Source organism: Phacochoerus africanus, chromosome 2 (assembly GCF_016906955.1).
Source record: "Phacochoerus africanus isolate WHEZ1 chromosome 2, ROS_Pafr_v1, whole genome shotgun sequence".
NCBI classification, from domain to species: Eukaryota; Metazoa; Chordata; class Mammalia; order Artiodactyla; family Suidae; genus Phacochoerus; species Phacochoerus africanus.
The window spans coordinates 145,424,206-145,445,081 of NC_062545.1; positions in this window are offsets into that span (position 1 = coordinate 145,424,206).

Sequence of the window (20,876 nt, forward strand, 5' to 3'; positions counted from 1 at the left end):
CTGGTTCTGATGTTGTTGGAGGCAGGAGGCCATGAGCCAGCACATGTGTGTGGCCTCCAGACTGGACACCATAAGGAAAAAGGTGCTTCCTGCAGTGGGTGGAATCATGACCCCAAAGGAGTTTGTGCCCCAACCCCCAGAACCTGGGAAAATGTTATTTTATATGGAAAGGGGGACTTTGCAGGGGGACTTGGCATTAAGTTAAGAATGTTGAGATGGGGAGATTGGCCTTAATTATCCAGATGGGCCTCATGTAACCAGGGGAGGCAGGATGGTCAGAGTCAGAACAGATGTGATGTTGGAAATAGAGCTTGGGCGATGTGGTTCCTGGAAGGGGATGGTTGGCCAAGGAACAGGGGCAGATTTCACCCTGGAGCCTCCAGAAGGAACACCATCCTGCAACTCCCTGACTTTAGCCTAGTGAGACCCTTTAGACTTCCCACCTCCAGAACTGTAGGATGATACATTTCTATTGTTTAAACCTACCACATGTGTAGTGATTTGTTTCAGGTGACTCTGGTACTATGTTACTATAGAGGCTCTTCACCTGTTTCCTTATGAGGCTTTCCTGCCTGGTCTTCACTGGTCCTGCCCTCCTCTCCCACCCATTGCTATTGCAGATTCCTGAGCTGGTTACTTTGTGATTTTAGTCAGTTCTTTGTTGAAGAATGGAGATTGGGTGCACTTCATTTCAAGTTTGTGATCTGGAATACTCTTTCTCCAAATGTATTTCCTTTGGGCAGCCAGGGCTGCATTCCCCCAACCTTCATGTTTGAATGGGCCTTACTCCTAGCCTTTGTGTTTCTGTCTCACATTTGCTGCCTGCCTCTCTCTCTGTACAAGGCCATGTCCACAGGTCATTGTCTATGCAGTGGCCCCACTGCTATCTTCATGGGATCCATTGCAAGCAGCCATCGCAAGGTCTGTATCTCCCCTGGGGGTCAGCAGGGGGGCAGTGGTGTGTGGTGTCCATTCCTGATTCCATTGGTCCAGTCCACCCAGTGATTTGTGCTCCTAGTGTCTGTCTGCTTGATTTGTTGAAAGTAGAATGTATTTCTCTTTCAAGTTCTCTCTCTCCCTTTTCATTGTTTTGAGGGCTTTCAAAGAAAGTGGTGGAGTGAACAATGCCCTGGAAGCTGCTGTCTGGTGGATGGTTGTGTGGATGCTAGGGGATTTTACATATGATCTGTATGCTTTGAGAAGGAGAAATGGGTTACCATCTCTCATGGAGGCTGGGCTTTGTTTAGCATTTGCAACTTTGGGGTTCCTTTTCCAAGAAGAGCGTTCATTTTACTCCAGAACAATTTTTCATAAAAGCCCTTTTATTAGATTCAACAAGCTATTGTATTAAAGATTTGGCATCCTCAAGGGCCCCCAGGCCTCTCCCTGCATAGCAACCTGGGGAAAAGAGGCAGACAAGTGCCACACTGGACCTCTGGCCTGCCCCTGCCTAGTCCCAGCAGCCTGGGACTCACTGTCTGTATCTCTGCCATCTATGTGGATTTTGGACATTCATCAATAAAGCCTTGAGTGAATATTTGCTGCTTTGATCACTAAAGAGTGTGAAATTAACGCTACAATCCTTAGCCAGAAAGAATAGCCTCTGATGCTTGCCTTGTGTTTTTCTGACATTATCTGGTTTAAATTTTACAGCGATCCTGTAAGGCACGTGTCACCTGTTCATCCCCACTTGGCTGATGAGCCAGGCAGAGGACATGCAGGATGCCATTGTCTATCTCATGAGGCACAAGCTGCCTTCTCAAACACCAGACCTGGTCCTTTACACCCAGGAGGTGTGCACTTACTTTGTTGGGTCAAGTTGAAGCTTATGAACTTTTTGCATCCTCTTATGAGCTCTTTGTGTGTGCAAATCTTTTGGCCCCAGATATGTTTGGAACAGCTTGCTTGCGGTCATCTAAGATGTTTGTTTAAATATGCAATTTTAAGTAGTTATATAATCAAAATCCTTAGTTTTTCAGAGTTTCTCTTTCAAAGGCCATAACAACTTAGAAGTAGGAGGTCCTAAATCCTGAGGAATGAGCATTGGTAAGGATTCAGACCCACTTTGGGCTGTCTTGTGTATGCACAGCCCCTCTAATCTATTGCCCTTGGGGTGCCTGCCAGCCAAGCGGTGTAGAAAGAGGGGGGCACCCGAACTTGCTCTCTTCAACTGCTGGGAGAGAAATCCATTGTGCACTATAAAGATAGTAAATTGAAGTCTCTAAATATTTTTCTCTTTCTCTGCCTGCCTTCTGGTTTGTGGGGTTCACAGGGTTATTGTTCCTGGGACTGAGGAACTGGTGGACCATAGCTTCAGAGAGACCAGCAGGGCCAGGACCCACATCCCTATTGACAGCAGGTCGATAGTACCTGAGAATCCGGTGAAATGATCATTGTGCTGTTGCAAATGTGCAGAAAGGATAAAATATTCCTGGTGTTGGCGAACAACCATGTCCTGGGGTCACTTGTGCAACCAGAATGTGTAAGACCTTGGAGAAGGTAGCCTTCCTGAGCTTCTTTAGCCACCTGGGAAGACAAGAGAATGAGGCACCCACCTGCCAGCTCCTCTGGGCCTCCCCCTGGGGATGATGCATGTCTGGGGTCAGTTCTGGGACTTTAGCTTTTAGCTCTTCAAACATTGCCTGTTACTACTTCCCTTCCTTCTTTCTTCTTCCAGTTTGCCATTTATTGGTCCTCTTTGTTCCACTATGCTGATTTTTCAACAATTTTCTTGCATTATGTCTTTATCTAGCCCCCATAGTGCCTTCTGGATATTTTCCTTAATGCTGCCTTCCATTGGTTAATCTGCCCTCCACCCATCCCATTTCAAACCCACTGTAAAGACCAGCCACTTGGTGTTTGGTTTCTGTGATTATGTTACTCATTTATATAGATTTTCTTAATGTCTTATATACTTGGTCTTTTTATTTTTTTAATTATAGTTGATTGACAGTGTTCCTTCAATTTCTGTTGTACAGCAAAGTGACCCAGTCAATGCATAAATGTACATTGTTTTTTTTTTTAACATACTCGGTCTTTTTAAAAGGTATCATATTGTTTACTTGGGGTTTGATCATTTTTCAAAATGTTTGAATCCATCATTTGAAATAGTAGGTTATGGTCTCTGAGTAATAATTTGTTACCTGAACTTGGTGGTGGCGAGTTGGAGTTTTTGTCTGGTCTTGCTGTTTGCTGGGATTGCTGACCCTGTTCTTAGGGAGTTGCTGCTTTTTGTGTTTCCTCACTTGTTTGCGGCCTCATCTTTGTTTGGCTTCAGGGTAAATATATCAGGCCAGTGAGATTATATTTACTTCTCTGTGGTCCCCAGCAGAGCTGTGAGCCTAGGGTCGCCATGCATGTTGGCTCCTTGGATTGGTGGTTCTGAGGACAGTGGCTGTCTGAGCTGAGGATCTGATGAGCCTTTGCCCTTAATCTGTCCTGTAGCTTGAAGCGAGGGCTGCGGAAGGGCCTCTCTCTGTGGTGGGGATGCAGTCTCTGTTGGGGTCCAGACAGGGCAAGCCACAAGGTGTAGGTCATGTGGGCCTGTTGATTGGGTGGCTCACTCTGAAGTTGGGAACAACTTGCAGAGTGGAACCACTAAAGGACAGAACAATGACCAGTATGTTTGTGTGCTAGGGCCTGGGAATGCCTGGGAGCGGTTCCCTGATAGTGCTTAGTCTCGGCTAGAGCGTCATTGGCCCCATCAAGGAGTTCAGTCAGCTGTGCAGAGGCAAAGGACTGGCAGGCCCTTCTCAACTGAGCATGCCACAACTTCTGGAAGCTTGCTTGTTTGCTTCTTTTTATCATATCAACAAGATTAAAAATGCAAAGCCTTGGAGAGCACAGGATACCTTGGGAATGAGTGCTGAGTCAGTGCAGAAAAAGGAGGAGGGCAATCCATATACTGATGACTGGAATATTCTTAGGCCTGCTATGTCAGATGCTCTCTGAGGTTTCCACTGTAGAAAACTTTTTAAAAAGCAGAAAACATTTTAGAGTATTACCTCCAACTGAGGAACCATTACTTGAAGTTCAGGATTAGACCTTGTCCCAGGTGGACCAGTCCCTCCCACCCCCTCTTGCCAGGTATACCACATCCTGGCTGCTGGCTGCCCTGGATGCCCAGCAGAGCCTTCCATTCAGGAGCCAACCCCTGCCTCTCCCACGATGCCTCTTATAGCTTTCCCGGTCACCGCCTGTAAGTCATGCCTGTCACAGAAGGCACATGCTCCTGGGAGCTCTGCCGGTACAGGCCAGTCCAGTCACTGTTAGAGCTCTCCTTTCAGTCCTGTTCTTCTGGTTTGGGGGCACCCCTGGGTGATTGTACTCTGGTCTCTGGCACACATGACCATTCCAGCTTTTTGAACTTAGAAGCGTTGTTTCCAAGGAGTTTTTGATCCACAGCCTTCCTCCAGGAGACTTCATCAAAGGAAAATACAGGACAGTCTGGACCCTAGACAGAACCATGACTAGGGAGGGGGTGGGGATGAACCCAGACCATCAGGAGAGGTTGAGTGGCTCAGGTTCCAGAGATCAGGATTCTTGGGGATTTGAATTGGGAAATACAGAAGAATCAGGCGCCTGGGAATGAGAGGAGAGGCGCAGAGGGAAAGAGCTGGAGAGAGGCTTGAGGTACTGCAACCAACAGTGGGTGGGCTGTGCAGAGGAGCTGACAGAGCAGCAGGGCTGCTGGGCACTGGGCAGGAGACCCAGTCCTGCAGAGAGTAGAGCCAGCGCAGGCAGATAGGAGCAGGAGGAAGCAGCCTGGATCCCACACGTCCGAGGCTGTGGTCTGAGAACTGCCTCCTGTGCAGCCCCAGAACTGTGGGCCCCATTGTGTGCTGGAGTCCTCCATTCCTTACCCTTTTCCCTTCCCTCCCCCCTCCCCTTCTCCATTCTGCCTCCTCCCCTCCCTCCTTCCCCACTCCCTCTCCCCTCCCTCCTCCTCCCCCCTTTCCTTCCGCACTCCCTCCTCCCGCACTCCCTCCTCCTCTCCTTCCTTCCCCACTCCCTTCTGCCCTCCTTCCTCCTCCTCTCTTCCCCTCCCCCTCCCTCCTTCCCCACTCCCTCCTTCCCTCCTCCTCTCTTCCCTCCTCCTCCCTTTAACTCCTCCTCTCCCTTTCTCCTCCCTCTCTCCTTTCTCCCCTCCCTATTCCACAGGAAGAGCCACCAGTGCCTCAAGGACCTGCTGGTCTCTGTCCCTGCACTCAGAGCTCTGGCCTCTTCACCAAGGAGGCCCTTCCTCCTCTGTGTGTAGTAGGACCAGGTTAGAGCCTGCAGTCCCGGCTCATCAGTGTGGAGGGATAGGGGCACAGCAAGCCTAAGCGAGGAGGAAATGCTAGGCGGGGCCTGGTAGGGAGGGCACTGTAAAGTCAAGGGACCCCAGGTGGGCTCATCCCTTGCAGTGACTGCAAAAGGATGCCAGGCTGAGTGTGTTTCTCCTGCCAAGCTGGCTCCCCATCCCTGTAGGGCACGTGGTATCGTCAGAGCCAGTGTGTGGCCAGCTTCATTAGGACAGAAGACTGAGAAGGTGTGTGCAGGCAGCTGCCAGGCTGCCCCTGTCTGCATCTATGGGTGATTCCAAAGGGCGCACACGTCCACCCATCTGCTGGAAAGCTGGGGCCAAGCATGGGCAGGAGAATGGGGTGGAGGCCAAAGCTTGAGTGGCTCAGTGGCCTCTTCTGCTTACATTCCCCGAGATGGTGAGGCTCCGGGTGTGGGACAAGGTTTGTGCAACATCAGGTTGCAGGTGTAGGCTGTCCAGGATAGGTGAGGGGATGCCCAGTGCCATGCACAGTAGGGAAGCCTGACATATCAGAGAGTCCTGCTGTGTAGGAGTATTATTATTATTATCAATTTTTTGTTGTTATTTCCCCAATACAGTTTTTTTTCTGCTGTACAGTGTGGTGACCCAGTTATACATACATGTATACATTCTTTTTCTCCCATTATCATGCTCCATCATAAGTGAGTTAGACATAGTTCTCAGTGCTACACAGCAGGATCTCATTGCTAATCCATTCCAAAAGCAATAGTTTGCGTCTATTAACCCCAGGCTCCCCAACCACCCCACTCCCTCCCCCTTCCCCTTGGCAACCACAAGTCTATTCTCCAAGACCATGAGTTTCTTTTCTGCGGAAAGATTCATTTGTGCCGTATATTAGATTCAAGATATAAGTGATATCATATGGTATTTGTTTCTCTCTTTCTGACTGACTTCACTTAGGATGAGAGTCTCTAGTTCCATCCATGTTGCAGTAGATGGCATTATGTTATTCTTTTTTATGGCTGAGTAGTATTCCATTGTGTATATATACCACATCTTCCTAATCCAGTCATCTATCGATGGACATTTGGGTTGTTTCCATGTCTTGGCTATTGTGAATAGTGCTGCAATGAACATGCAGGTGCATGTGTCTTTTTAAAGGAAAGTTTTGTAGGAGTATTATTTTAAAACAAGCAGTAAGATGGGAGCAGGCAGGTGTTTGATGGTAAGGAGCCACCTTATTTGTGGGATCTCTCAGGCAGCTGCCACTGAGGAGTAGCCTTCTGCTGGCTGTGAAGGAGAGAAAGAGTGTGTCCCAATAAGATGGGACCACTGACTTGCTGTGGGGAGGCAGGGTCTCCAGGCTCCCCATGTGTGCTGCTCTATGAGTGGTGGCCCTATGCCAGGTTCACAGGGACACTGAAGCCAAGGATGGTGCCCTAATTGGTGAACAGGGCCCTGGGTGCACCTGCAGGTCATGTGTGAGTACTGTGCCCATGGAGCAGGACAATCCTTGCCCTTCCATGAGGCCACCTGTCTACCTGGTTCCAGCTCTTATCCTCCATGCAAGGTTGGGAGGCTTTAATCTGAAATGTAATATTTCTTACTTAGCAAAACAAACTCTTAATGGAATCCTTACCCTTTGGAGTGGCCCTTCTATGGTCTGTAGAATCAGAGGTTCTGGGGGCCCCGGGCCATGTGTTAGAACCCTAGGAGACAGGCAGATGCAGCTGTATCAGGTTGGCAGGAGGCCCCACAATGTCCCTGGGCGAGAGGGCTGTGGAACTGTTTGTGATTCTTGGTTTCCTCTTCTGTTGCATTTATGCAACAGTGTGGGTGCCTAGGCCACCAGAGGTCAAAGGGTCCAGAGAAGACACTGTGGAGGAGGCCAGAGTGAGACCAGCCTGCTGTCCATGTGGCCATAGCTCAGGGTCTGAGGCCAGAGGGAACTCGGTTCCACTAGGATGCTGGGAAAGTTGTTTCCCGATGCTAAGCAGGTGAGGAAGGGTCATCCTCCTCCCCTGTTTTCTGATTTCCCATCCCCAGAGAGCATGTCCCTGGGCGGTTGGGTGAACTTCACGGAGGGGATTAGCCAGCTCTGATTTGAAAGCTCTGGGATGTGTCCCACTCACTGGCCTGGCTGTGGGGAGCTCACACAGGCCAGGTGTTAGCTAGGGCCTCCATGACTCCGGGGCCTCCTAGGCTGTCGAGGGTACTTTGGTGCGAGCTCAGAGCCCAGCCTGCACAGGATGGAGATAATTCCTGGAGTGCACATCCTATGTGGCAGGCTGGCCCTACCAGTCCCTAAACTACTTTGTTTTGAGTCTAGGACAGAAATAAATAAACAGGCCAAAAAAGATTGCTGTGACATGGCCAGGGTTTGTTGCGTTGTCACTGAGCCCAGTGAGGGCTCATCTGTGGTGGTGCTGCTGCTGAGGATGTTTGCAGAAAATGTGGCCCTCACCTCCTGTGAGCCTATCAGGTGGACATGGCACCCACTTTCATTTTTAAAAAAATTTCTTATTTTATTAAAGTATAGTTGATTTACAATGCTATACCAATTTCTGCTGTTCAGCACAGTGACCCAATCGCACATATACATACATTCGCTTTCTTATGTAATTTTCATCATGGTCTATCCCAAGACTCACTTTCATTTTAAGTTGTAAATATTTTTTCATATTCTTTTCCGTTATGGTTTACTATAGGATATTGAGTATAGTTCTTTTGCTATACAGTAGACTTTTGGTTATCTGTTTTATACATAGTAGTGTGTATATGTTAATCACAGATTCCCAATTCATCCTTTCCCTCTTTTCCCCTTGGGTAACTATAAATTTGTTCTCTAGCTCTGTAAGTCTGCTTCAGTTTTGTAAATAAGTTCATTTGTATCATATTTCACATTCCACATGTAAGTGCTATATGACATTTGTCTTTCTCTGACTGTTAAGTTGTAAATATTCAAAGAAAGAGCTGGAAACATAGCACAGGTGGCTGGAAACAGCACAGGTGGAAATAATCCCCTGTCAGAACATGTTTTAAAGAGGCCGTGTTAATAGGGAACTGTATCCAATCTTCTGGGATAGACCATGATGGAAAAGAATATAAAGGAGTTCCCTGGTGGTGCCATGGGTTAAGGATCCAGCACTGTCACTGCAGCTGCTCAGGTCACTGCTGCAGTGTAGGTTCCATCCCTGGCCCAGGAAGTTCCACATGCCCCAAGTGCTGCAAAACAAACAAACAAAAAACTATATATATATATATATATATACACACACAAATGTGTGTATGTATACACACACATATAATGAGTCACTTTGCTGTACAGGAGACATTGCCTCAACATTGCAAATCAACTATACTTTAAATAAAGTAAAATTTAAAAAAACAAAGAGTTCAGATTAATGAAGGCTTAATTGTAGTTTTTATTTCTGAGTAAACCACTTTAAAAATTCTTGTCACATGGAAGATGAAAGCTTCCAAGAGATATCCCCCCAGGAGACAGGTGAGCTTTGCTTTCATATGTCTGAGGCATTGCCCTAGGACCTTGTCCCCCTCAGATGGTCCTGCGGGCAGGGCAGGGTGGCCAGGCCTGGTTGGCTTTCCTCTCCTTGTTTCCCTTGTTGAGTGAGGACTAAGGTCTGCACGGTCATGGTGTGAGTTGGACAGGTACTCAGGGCTCCTGCCCAGCAGTATCGCACCCAGATCCTTGGCCTCCCGTTTGGGTACCAGGAACAGTCATCGCAGTGCATGCTGCATCAGCATTTGCCATCTCCAGGGGCAGGTGGCCAGTATAAACCCCCATCTTTTGGAAGGCTGTGAATGTGGGGTTTTCTTCTATTCTACTGCTGCTTCAGTCATGAGAGATGTGCTTTAAATAGGGAAGCAGCGATGTCATTGACAGGCACTTTCCCAGCACTAAGTAGGTCAGAGTTTTGTCACAGTTTTGACGAGATCACAGGTGAGTCACTGTAAATTTGGAGAGTCATGAATCTTGTCAGAATACAGAGTGCCTTTGCAATCTGGTTAAATAGCCTTCATTCCCGCCAGCCCAGAGCCCTTTCCCTGCTTCTCCATGGCCTGGTCTCTGCTGAAACCAGTACCACCCCCACCCCCACACAGGGAGCGGGGTGCCTGGTGGGTCCCCCAGCAACTGGCTCTCTCTGCTAGCTGAGGACAGGCGGTGCTCTTGCCCACCTGACAGATAGGAACAACCAGGTCCTGGGAGTGGATGAGAGAATAGTCCCTCCTCCCTGAGTTGCACCTTCTTGGGCATACAGGAGGTGCCTCATGCAGGAAGGTGCAGGCACAGGTGCACACGCACCCCTGTGACTACCCGCAGATCAGGACACAGAGCTCATGTCCCCACAGCTCATGCCACAGATCCATGTGGCCCATGGTACTTCCTGCCTGAAAGATCCCACCTGCGTGCTCTTCGTTGGTCTCTTTTGCCTCCTCATGGTCTGTGGGTCACTGTAGCTCATTAAGTCCCAGTGCCATGAGAATAGGTGACACGCACAGCTGAGTGTTGGGGTTGGTGGCAGTGGGAGCTCTTGGGAGCAGGGTGGCCATCCTGGAACATGCTTTTTGTTGGACATTGAGATCCATTTCTGTTGGGCACATGCCTGGGAGAGAGTGCTGGGTCACTGGGATGCAGAACATCAGTTTAGGAGACACTCTGGCTTTCCAAAAACACACTCTTCCCAGCAGGCGGAAAACAGACTGAGGTTTTCCAGGCAGAGTGAATAAGTCCTGATGGCAATAGAGTGTATTCTGATTTGATCTGGGTTCAGGTCAGAATCCAAAGGCACTTTAGTAAGCAGTTATTCCAAGACAGGTAAAGAGAGAGACTTGGTCTTTATTGAGGTGACATCTGCATTTAAATGAGGAATTTGTATTTGAATGTGTCTGCTTGAGCAGCTGGGGAAACATTTTCTCATTGTGCTCAGGTGATGTCATCCACCATCAGGGTCAGTTCTCCCTGGGCTGAGGATAGGGGCCTGGATCATGTGGATGGGCAGAGGCAGAGTAGACCCACCACACTGCCACTGCTTGTCGCATGTGTTCCAGAGGATCCACTTTGTATGAAGCTGTGTCTCAGGACGGGCCTGGAAACCCACTACACATGCAGCATGTCCTCAGCACCTCATGGCTTAACCCAGGCTTTGCTCAGCATCACTTCCACATCCTCTGAGGTCGGGGAGCAGGGACAGTGTTGCCCTCTTGTCACAGATGATGAAACCCAAGTTCAAATTAAGGACCTGGCCCAGGGTCTCAACCTAAGAAGAAAAGGTCTGGGCACCCACCAGCTGTGCTCTTGGGAGTGCCATGGGCACTGGCTGGGAGGGCAGCACACCCAGCCTAAAGGAGTTTTGAGTTACTAACCCCATGATATTCTGCTGCATTGCAGCCCCCTCCTCTGTTTGTCAAGCAGATTCTTGAAAGGTGGTGCTTTATCTTACAGTGATTATTCACAGGTTCACCTAAGCAACTGGCTCCTTTGGGCTTGGCCCAGGGGTGCTTTCACAACCTCCATCTTACACAGATGGTGGTGAACCTCTCTAGTGGCAGGACAGGACTGTCTGCCAGGTGGTTGCACCAGCATGAAAGCATCATAAACCCATCATCTGGGGTATCTATTTATCTGCTAGTTTGTACTGATTCTAAAAATTTATTTTAGGAAATTCAGGTACTGGGATGCAGTTAGTTGAGTCATGTGGAATCTAAATCTTCAAGAACATTTTGGCTGTGGTGTAGATTGTAATGCTTCCTGTTTATGTGTGATATTTTCTGAAACCTGAGAGTTAACCATAAAAGTGTATTTTCCCAAACTACTGATGTCTATTACAGGAAGAAATAAATAGACCAGAAAAGAGTCTAGTTAACGGCACAGTGTGTCTGTCATTAAAGGAAGCTTGATAACCTCCAGAATTACCATTGATGGTTGTAATAGAAAACAGACTTGTGTTGTTTGCAGGGTGAGCTTTGAACTATGACTGTTTAATATTCTGTAAAATTATTTCAGAAATTGCTGTCTGTGTCTTGAAATCTTTAATGAGGAATGCCAGTTAGTTGGCTTTATTATCAAAAGAGCTTTCATTTTGTGCAAATAATTTAGTTAAGGTCTGACCAAGTTAAAAAGCTAAAAGCATAAAACAGTGACAACAACAAAATAACCCCTAAGTTGTCCATTTTTTTTTTAAGGTAAATAAAGCAACTTCCTGTGTCATGTATCATTTTGTATCTATACAAATCCTATCACTCCCAGAAAAGCGGTGAAGACTTTTAATTAAGGTTTAAAGATCTCAGCCTTGATGTGAGCATTTATCTCCCAAGTTGGACGGAAGCAGGTTTTTGTTTGTTTGTTTTTTCATGGATGTGAACACTTTTGTTCCTACCTAAGAATCCTGCAGAAGATATGGAAGTTCCCCATTTTGGTGGTGAGAAGCCAGGTATTCGTGACCATAGATACAGAGACACAGGCCTGAGCTTCTTCCTTGTCCTTCAGATCCAACCATGTACCCTAAATTTCAGCTTCACATGCCAGTTCCCCAGAACATGGCATTTGGGACTCCCAGGCCTGCTGACACCCTCTATAGCCTATGCTGAGCAGAGGACAGTGCAGCCTTCAGGAAAGGATGTGTCTTTGGGGGGAGGTTTGGCTCCAGTGTTTTAGAGCCTCAGATTAGGGTGCATTCCCTTCAGATCAAATTCAAATCTCTTTGAGCCCTCACCTCGTTGGTCATCCTTTGTCATTTAGTCCAAGGACCCTGAATGTCCTGGTGGTCCTTAATCAGTGGTTCTTAATCATTGATGGAAGATTAAGAAATGGACAAAGGAACAGGTTGTGCTCCCCAAAGTGGCCACCACCTAGTGGCTTTGTCCCTTCCTGCCAGGAACATCCAGTGCCAGCGCCAATGCCTGCCCACTGTGGGAAGCTGCTTGGCTGCTGATGGCTGCTGCTGGCCCCAAGGAGGAGGGGAAGGATATGCGACTTGCCTCAACACTGTGCTTAAAACCAGCCCCAAGCTGCAGGGGGCCTGGGCCCTGACCACCTGTGCCCTTGGGAGTGACCTGGATGCTGGTTGGGAGGGCAGCACACCCAGCCTCACAGAACTCCCACCCCAGTCCAGCTTTTGGGTCACCTGATCCATCAGATCTGCTCTGATGCTTTGGGATCTCAAAGGATCAGGTCTGTATTGTGATCACATGTGTATTTGGCAAAGGTCTCCCTCTGGCTATTGAGTGGATTGTAGAAGGTGGCAGGGAATCCATTATAAAGGAGGATCCCAGAGATTTATTAGGATATTGGGGGTCCTAGAGATCCCTGAGGAACAGAGGGGAGTACTTGCGATCCCTGAAAAGTAGTGGATCCCTGAGGAGCAGTATGTGTGTGTGGTGGGGGTCCTTGGGATCCCTGAGGTCTTGCAACCCTGAAGGTCCTAGAGAGGATTGAGGGCAGTTTAGACCATGTGACAGAGATGGAGATAGACACCTGGCTTTAAGATCAGGTGTCAGTGGGATGAGGTGGACAGAGAGACAGAGGATGGTATGCATGGAGGTACCAAGGTCTGGCCTGGCCTGACCCTCCCCCCCCCCACCTCGGGGATGTGCCAGTGCCTTAGTGCTGACTAAGCTTGAGTTGCTAAAGGATTTCTCCACCACAAGAGTTGTTCTGCTTCTGTTTTTAATTTTGATAAAGTCCAATTGATTATTTTTTAGCTGTTGGTGTTAAGTCTAAGAACTTTTCACCTAGACTAAGTCCTGAAGATTGCACATGATTCTTTCAAAATTTTATGGTTTACATTTTACATTTGTATCTATGATCTATCTAAATTTGTTAAGGTGTGGTTATTTAGGTAGAATTTCAGTGTTCTGCCTGTGCATGTCCAGTTGCTCCAGCACTCCTAGTTGAATAGCTTTCCTCCATTGAATTGTTTTTTTTCACCTATGTCAGAATCATTTGGCTGTACCTGGGACATCTGTTTCTGTTTTGTTTTTATTTCTGCTCCACTGGCCTACTTGTCCATCCTTCTGCTAATGCTTCACTGTCTGGATTATTGCAGCAATATAATAAGCCTTAGTCTCAAATAATGTAGTGCCTCTCCTTCCATTCTTCTTTCCAAAGTTATTTTAGCTACTCCAATTCTTTTGTCTTTCATGAATATTTTAGAATAAGCCTGTCTATATCTATAAAAAACAGCTTGCTGGGATTTCCATAGAAATTTGGATAGAATTGACATCTTTACCATGTTGGGCCATCTCACCCATGAACATGGTTTGTCTCTCCATTTATTTAGATTTACTGTGATGTCTTTCATTATCATTTCATAAATTTCAGTATGTGTCCCATACATGTTTTATTCAGTTGATACCTAAATATTTATTTTATCTGGATGGTTATAAATCATACTGTGTTTTTCCAGTTTCCACATGTGCATTGCTAATATGTAGAAAAACTCTAGGTTTTGTACATTGATCTCTTATCCTGTGACCTTGCTGAATTCATTTAGTTCTAGGAGGTTTTCCATAGCGCTCTCTGTGTAAACTATTTCATTATCTGTAAATAGCTTTATTTCTTCTTTTTCATCCTGCATGCCTTTTATTTTCTTTTCATAGTTTATTGCACTTGCTAAAACTAATACTATGTTGAATAGCAATGGTGAGATTAAACATCCTTTCTTATTCCTGATCTTAAGGAAAGAACCTTTAGTCTTTGGCTAAAAGTTAACTATGATAGTAGCTGTAGGTTTTTAGAGATGCCCTTGGTCAATCTGAGAAAGTTCCCTTGTGTTCCTAGTTGCTGAGTATCTTATCATGAATATATGTTGAATTCTGTGAAATTTTTTTCTGAGGCAATTGATACAGCCTGTGGTTTCTATAGTCTGTTAAAATGGGTGGATTAATAAATTGCTCAGTTTTTAAATATTGAACTAGCCTTGCATTCCTGGAATAAATTCCACTTGTTCATGATGTATAATTCATTTTATACATTGCTATAAAACGTAGATTTTGTTCGTTAATATTTTGTGTAGGTTTGTTGTGTCTCTGTCCATGAGGGATGTTGGTACATTTTTTTGTTCTGTCTTTGACTGGTTTTGATACCATGGTAATACTGGCCTCATAAAATCAGTTTAGATAATATTATTCCTAGTAAGCCTTTCTGTGACAGGAGTCATGAATTAGATATTGCACTGTAATTGTTTAAGATCGTCTCAATCTAAAGTGGTATGAATTCATGAAAAGTGCAAAAAAGAAAAACAAAATACTTCAGAAGATCTGAAAAGTGATTAAGTGGTATACATAACCTAGGTTCTGAAATGGCATATCCCAGAGGGTAGTGTGGAAGATGACATCTGTACTATACTTCTGCATTAGAGACAATATTTAAACATCTCCATGCCAACATATACTGCCCTTGGAGTTTTCCTGAAACATGTGTCTTGAATCAGAGGCAAATTATAAAACAGTGCCAATATTTGTCTTTTTCTTTCTGACTTACTTCACTTAGTATAAGAATCTCTAGTTCCATCCATGTTGCTGCAAATGGCATTATTTCATTCTTTTTCATGGCTGAGTAATACTCCATTGTTTTACTGTACCTATCTTCTTCTTCTTTTTTTTTGCTTTTTTTTTTTTTTTTTTTTTTTGCTTTTTAGGGCCGCACCTACGGCATATGTAAGTTCCCAGGCTAGGTGTCAAATCTGAGCTACAGTTGCCGGCCTACACCACAGCCACAGCAACATGAAATCTGAGCCATGTCTGCGACCTACACCACAGCTCACAGCAACGCCAGATCCTTAACCCACTGAGTGAGGCCAGGGATCTAACCCACATCCTCATGGATCCTAGTCGGGTTTATTAACCGCTGAGCCACAAAGAGAACTCCCTGTACCCATCTTCTTTATCCATTCCTCTGTCAGTAGAGCCTGAGTATGTTTTTTTCCTATTTTTTCTATGCTTTGAACTTGCTCATTTTCATTCAGTATAAGCACCATAAATTATAGAGAATGTCAAAATTCTGTAGTGTTTTGTTTTGTTTTTGTTTTTTTGTCTTTTTTTTAGGGCCATACCGGTGGTGTATGGAAGTTCTCAGGCTAGGGGTCAGATCGGAGCTGCAGCTGCTGGCCTATGCCACAGCCACGGCAACATCAGATCAGAACCATGTTTGCACCCTATACTACAGCTCATGGTAATGCTAGATTCTTTAAACCACTGAGCAAGGCCAGTCAGACCTGCATCCGCATGGATACTAGTCAGATTCTTAACCCACTGAGCCACAGTGGGAACTCCCTTAAGTGGTTATTTTATTTAGTGTAAGACACTTGTCATTTCCTAGCAGGTAAGTATAATGGTGGATCTTGTGTCATATTTGGTGTTTTTCTGTCCTGGGTGCCTGCATCAGGGTCACCAGCCCTGGGCAGGGGTTCCACTTCTAGGGACTATTTTATGCCCTACACCATCAAAGCCTACTCACATGCTCTGTTTGCAGTGATTCACTTCATTGTCTTGCCAGCATCTGATGATTCAAAAAGCTTCTTACTCTTTCACATATTCCAGCCTCAGTCTCATTGGCATTTACCCTCTTAGAATGCTGCCTAAATTCGTGTCCATGCACCACAGATGCATCATGTGGTTTCCATACCCCTGGGTCAGGTACATGAGTAGAGGCAGAATTCATCTTTTGTGAGCTCTGCTTGAATGATTTGCCCACGGCGAGCCATGTGCTTGCATTGTCTGTGGAGTCTGCATCAGATGACGGGTCTACAGAAGGTCTAAAGAACTCTTAGCCATCATCTGCTGTCTCTCTTTACAACAACACTCAACCCTAGAGTCCCCTGGTCTGTCCTCTGCTTTCATTCTGTTCCAGGCAGCTGGCAAAACCACACTATGAACTTGAACCCCTTTTCTGTGGGCAGTGTCCTTATATCTGTTAGAATTGGTTTCAACTGTGAGGAAGGAGATGCCCCTGACTCTTGTTAGTATTTTTTTGGCTGGTTTTAGGATGCGCAAAGCCATGAAGATCACAACTCTGCTAAAAACAAAGCTGAAGATAATTACTTTTGTAAGGGCCAGATACTCTTTGATGTCGATTCGGAAAAAAAGCATTCAGAGCTGTTTCCAGCAGCTGAAATGGAGGCCCCTGTGGCCTTGTGTTTCATTTGTAAGATCCCAGAGAATATGGGGCTCTGAATGGGATGGGTCAGGGGTACTCTTCAAAGCAGTGCGGCAGCTTCTAGGGTCATTTTCTTCATGCCTTGTGAAAATACAAGTTTGTGGTTGCTTCTCGGATTTCTACAATTTCCAACTAAAGTCGCTCAGAATACAAGTTCAAATATTCTTTGTGATGGGCTGTTTTGTTCACTCAGAAAACAGAAGTGAGACATTTGATCATTGCTAATATCTCTGGACTTCTGAGGCTATTTCAATCTGGCCCAGTTCTGCAAATGTCAGGAGGTTGTCAGCACAATATTTTTATATTAACTTAAGTATGTTTTATTGGTTAATTTGCATAGATATATATGTCCTAAGAACTGAAGTTTCAGTGTTCAAAAAGTATATTTTTCCTCCACTTTTGGAATTATAACAGGAAGGAAAAAATTGCTGCAGTTCTGGGCCGATTTTGGAAACTATTTCTACAGTCGTTCAACCTGAATAAAGATGTTTCTGAATGGAAATTGCTTCTTTTGTAAAAATTTTCTCTTTATTATCTTTAATATGTAAACACAAATAAATCACTTTGGTTTTTAATAATGAGGAATTATATACATGCTTGTGTGAAACACATGTTAGCCAAGCCTCGTGTGCATATGTGAGGGGACTCCTCAAAGTCAGGCCGTCTGTGGGCACAGCCTGACTGTGGGCTTTCTTCTCTGCTTAGTTCCTGATCGTGAAGCTCCAAGTCCAGCTGGGTAATCATGCTTCAAAGAAACCCTCTTTAGGGGTTCCCATTGTGGCTCAGTGGGTTAAGGACCCGACTTTGTCTCCATGACAGTGTGGGTTCAATCCCCAGCCTCACTCAGTGGGTTAAGGATCCAGCATTGCCACAAGATGTAGCTTGGATCTGATGTTGCCATGGCTGTGGTGTAGGCCTCAGCTGCTGCTTGGATTTGAGCCCTAGCCTAGGAAGTTCCATATGCCTCAGGAGTGACCATAAAAAGAAAAAAAAAAAAAAAAGCTTTTATTTTCCTATAAGAAAAGAGCATAGAATTGCTTCTTTAAAAAAAAAAAAAAGATATTAAGGATGTTACCTCACTTCTATTGGAGTGGCTTACCAGCCCCTCTCAACACCCCCCCCCCAAATTAACACGTGTGTGGGGGGCCAAGATTGGAAAAATTGTAACCCTTGTGCATTTCTGGTGGGAGTATAAAATGCTACAGCCACAGTGGAATAACGAGGTGGTTCCTCATAATTGTGTTTATATGTATGTATTTTATTCTGTAAAAAATAAAAATAAAATTTCAAAAAAAAAAGAATGGTGGTTCCTCAAAAAAAAAAAAAGATGTACCGTATGATCTAGCAATATTCCTTCTGAGTATGTACCCCAAAGGAGTGAAAGCAAGGTCTCTAAAGGGTGTTTGCACACCCATATTCATAGCAGCATTCACAGTAGCCAAAAGGTGGAAACAACCCAACTGGCCATTGACAGATGAATAGTAAATAGAATGAGATATTTGTATCAAGCAGGATATTAACCTTAAAAAGGAAGGAAATCCTGACACATGTTACATGCTACATGGATGAACCGTAGAACATGAGAAATAAGCCAGTCAAAACAGGACAAATACTGCCTGATGGCATGCATATGAAATCCCTAGAGCTGTCACATTCCTAAAGACAGAAAGGAGAATGATGGCTGCCTGGGGCTGGGGGAGGGAGAAAGGGGAGGTAGTGTTTAAGAGGTACAGAGTTTCGGTTTGGGAAGATGAAAATGTTCTGGGGATGGTTGCAGATCAATATGAATAGACTTAATGTCACTGAAGTGTACCCTTAAAAAGTGGTTAAAATGGTAAATTGTATGTTATCTGTATTCTAACAAAATTTTTAAAAAGTATCATGAATGTGTGCCTGCCTGGAGATGGAGGGACCACTCACTCCTTCCTGTGAGACTCTTGAGGCTCTGTTTCAGGTTACTGCGCCCTAAGCCCCCATATGTTTGTCTGGCTCCCGATCACTCATTGCAGGTGTGGCTGGCGGGGCCCCAGTGGACAGGGCAGAATGCCTCAAGTGCCTCCGCAGGCTGGAGGGAGTGGGGAGTCTATATTCTGAGCCTTCCAGCTCAACTTTTTCTTTTCCTTTTTTTGGGGGGCATTGGTGGGAAGTAAGATAAAGTGCACAAATGTAAGTATGCTTTTAGATGTGTCCTGACAGATACATGCACCTGTGTCATCCACATCCTTATGGAGATATGGAAGGTTAACATTAACATCACACCGGAAAGTTCTCTTGGGGACCTGCCTCCAGCCCCCTCCCCCAGGCAGCAGCTTTCTTGATGTCTCCATTCTAGATTAACTTGGCCTGTGAACTTTCTGTGAAAGGAGTCAGATGGTGGTGCTCATCTCTGCTCCATGTGCTGTCTCTGCGACTCACCCATGTTGTTGCTTCATCAGCAGCTTGCTCCCCTTCCTTGCTGTCTGTGTTCCATTGTCTCACCGTGCCAGGGTGTTGGGCTGCTTTCTTGTTGCTGAACTGCTGGGCTGTTTCCAGTTTAGGACTCTTATGAATAAAGCTGGTGTGGACATTTCTATACAAGGCATTTTGTGGACGGATGTTTTTGTTTCTCTTAGGTTGATGCCTAGGAATGAAATTACTGGGTCCAGGAGCAGGCCAATCAGAGACCATCAGAACATTTGATACCCCACCTACAAAGCATGAGGGTTCTGGTTGCCCCGTATCCTTGCCAGCCTTTGGTCCCCTCAGCCTTATTTCCTGCATCCCAGGGGCTGTGTAGGGGTATATCATCAGAATTGTATTTTGTTTATTTTAATTTTAATTTATATTTGCATTTTTTAATTGAAGTATTGTTTATTTACAATGTTGTGTTAATTTCTGCTGTATAGCAAAGTGATTCAGTCATATATATATGTACATACATATATATACTTTTAAAAATATTCTTTTCTATTATGTTTATCATAGGATATTGGATATATTTCCCTGTGTTATACAGTAGGTCCTTGTTGGTTATCTATTTTAATATATAGCAGTATGTATATGTTGATCCCAACCTCCTAATTTATCCTTCTCCCACCTTCCCCTTTGGTAACTATGAGTTTGTTTTATATGTCTGAGGGCCTGTTTCTATTTTTTAAATAAGTTCGTTTGTATATATATTTTTTTTAGATTCCACATATAAGTAATATCATATGATGTTTGTTTTTGGTAACTTCACTTGGTGTGATAATCTCTAGGTCCATCCATGTTGCTTCATGTGGCGTTATTTCATTCTTTTTTATGGCTGAGTAATAGTCCATTGCATATATGTAACACATCTTCTTTATCCATTCATCTGTCAGTGGATATTCAGGGTGAAATACTTTTAATTACGACCTTGGATTCTGTGGCAGAAGATAAGACCAAAACTACTGAGTTCCAGTGTTGACCTTGGCTATTTTATTTTGCAGCATTCCCTAATCTTTTAAAGTTTACTCCTCTGAGCCTCAGTTTTCTCATACATAAGATGAAGTTAATACCCCTCAAGGTCATTGTAAGACACATTTGCATTAAGGCATGTGAAAGACTCACTTTGTTGAGTGAGCATAAATTGCCATCTTTTCCATTTTCTCTCCATTGGGATTGTAAGTGTTCAGAGGCCAGGGGATATATTTTCCCCCCTGTTTTTTGGTGTGTGACTTAGATGTGAGAGCTCACATCATTGATGTGGCACCTATTTCATTTTATTCATTGTCGTTAAAGTAACTGCTTCTCTCAGGATTTTCTCAAGGACCACAGATAACAGCATATTCAAGTCCCTGCTGGTATTTGTCATCGCCCCTTATGAATAGCACATTTAAAATCACTTACTAGAAGTGTTTACAGGCTCAATAAATCCAGCTCCTGCCTTTTGGAATGTTTTGATTTAAGGCTCAGAGCCTTAAATCAGAAATGATAAACAAATCAAAAAAGGCAGCAGCGTGGGATGTGGCCACCCAGACCTGAATGAGTAAGCAGCACACGAGGGGGATAAGACTGTCCACTCTCGAGCCTCCCCTGCCTCCCTTGGTGTATCTGGACCATCTCTTAGTCCCTTAACACAGAGGAAGGGTGGGAGCCCCAGGCACAGAGTGGGCGGGTGTGGGGAGGTGGGAGAGAAGGGTGGGAAGTGGCTTTCTAGGGGCACAGATGACCAGGGTCATGCTGAGCCCTGAGAAGTGGCTTTGCGGGCTATTTAGAAGTGTTTCTGGTTAAGTGTGTCTGGCTCTCAGGCAGCGAACTCAAGTGTCAAGGAAGCGCCCTTTTCCTGTTCTGTCTGTTGCTGAGACTCTGATTCTGAGCCTCTGTTCCCTGTGCCCTGGTCATTTGGAGTTACTTCTGCCTCCTCCCCCCACGTGGGGCTAGATGTGGGGATCTTCAGAACCAAAAGGAGGTGGTCTGCAGGGGAACAGCTGC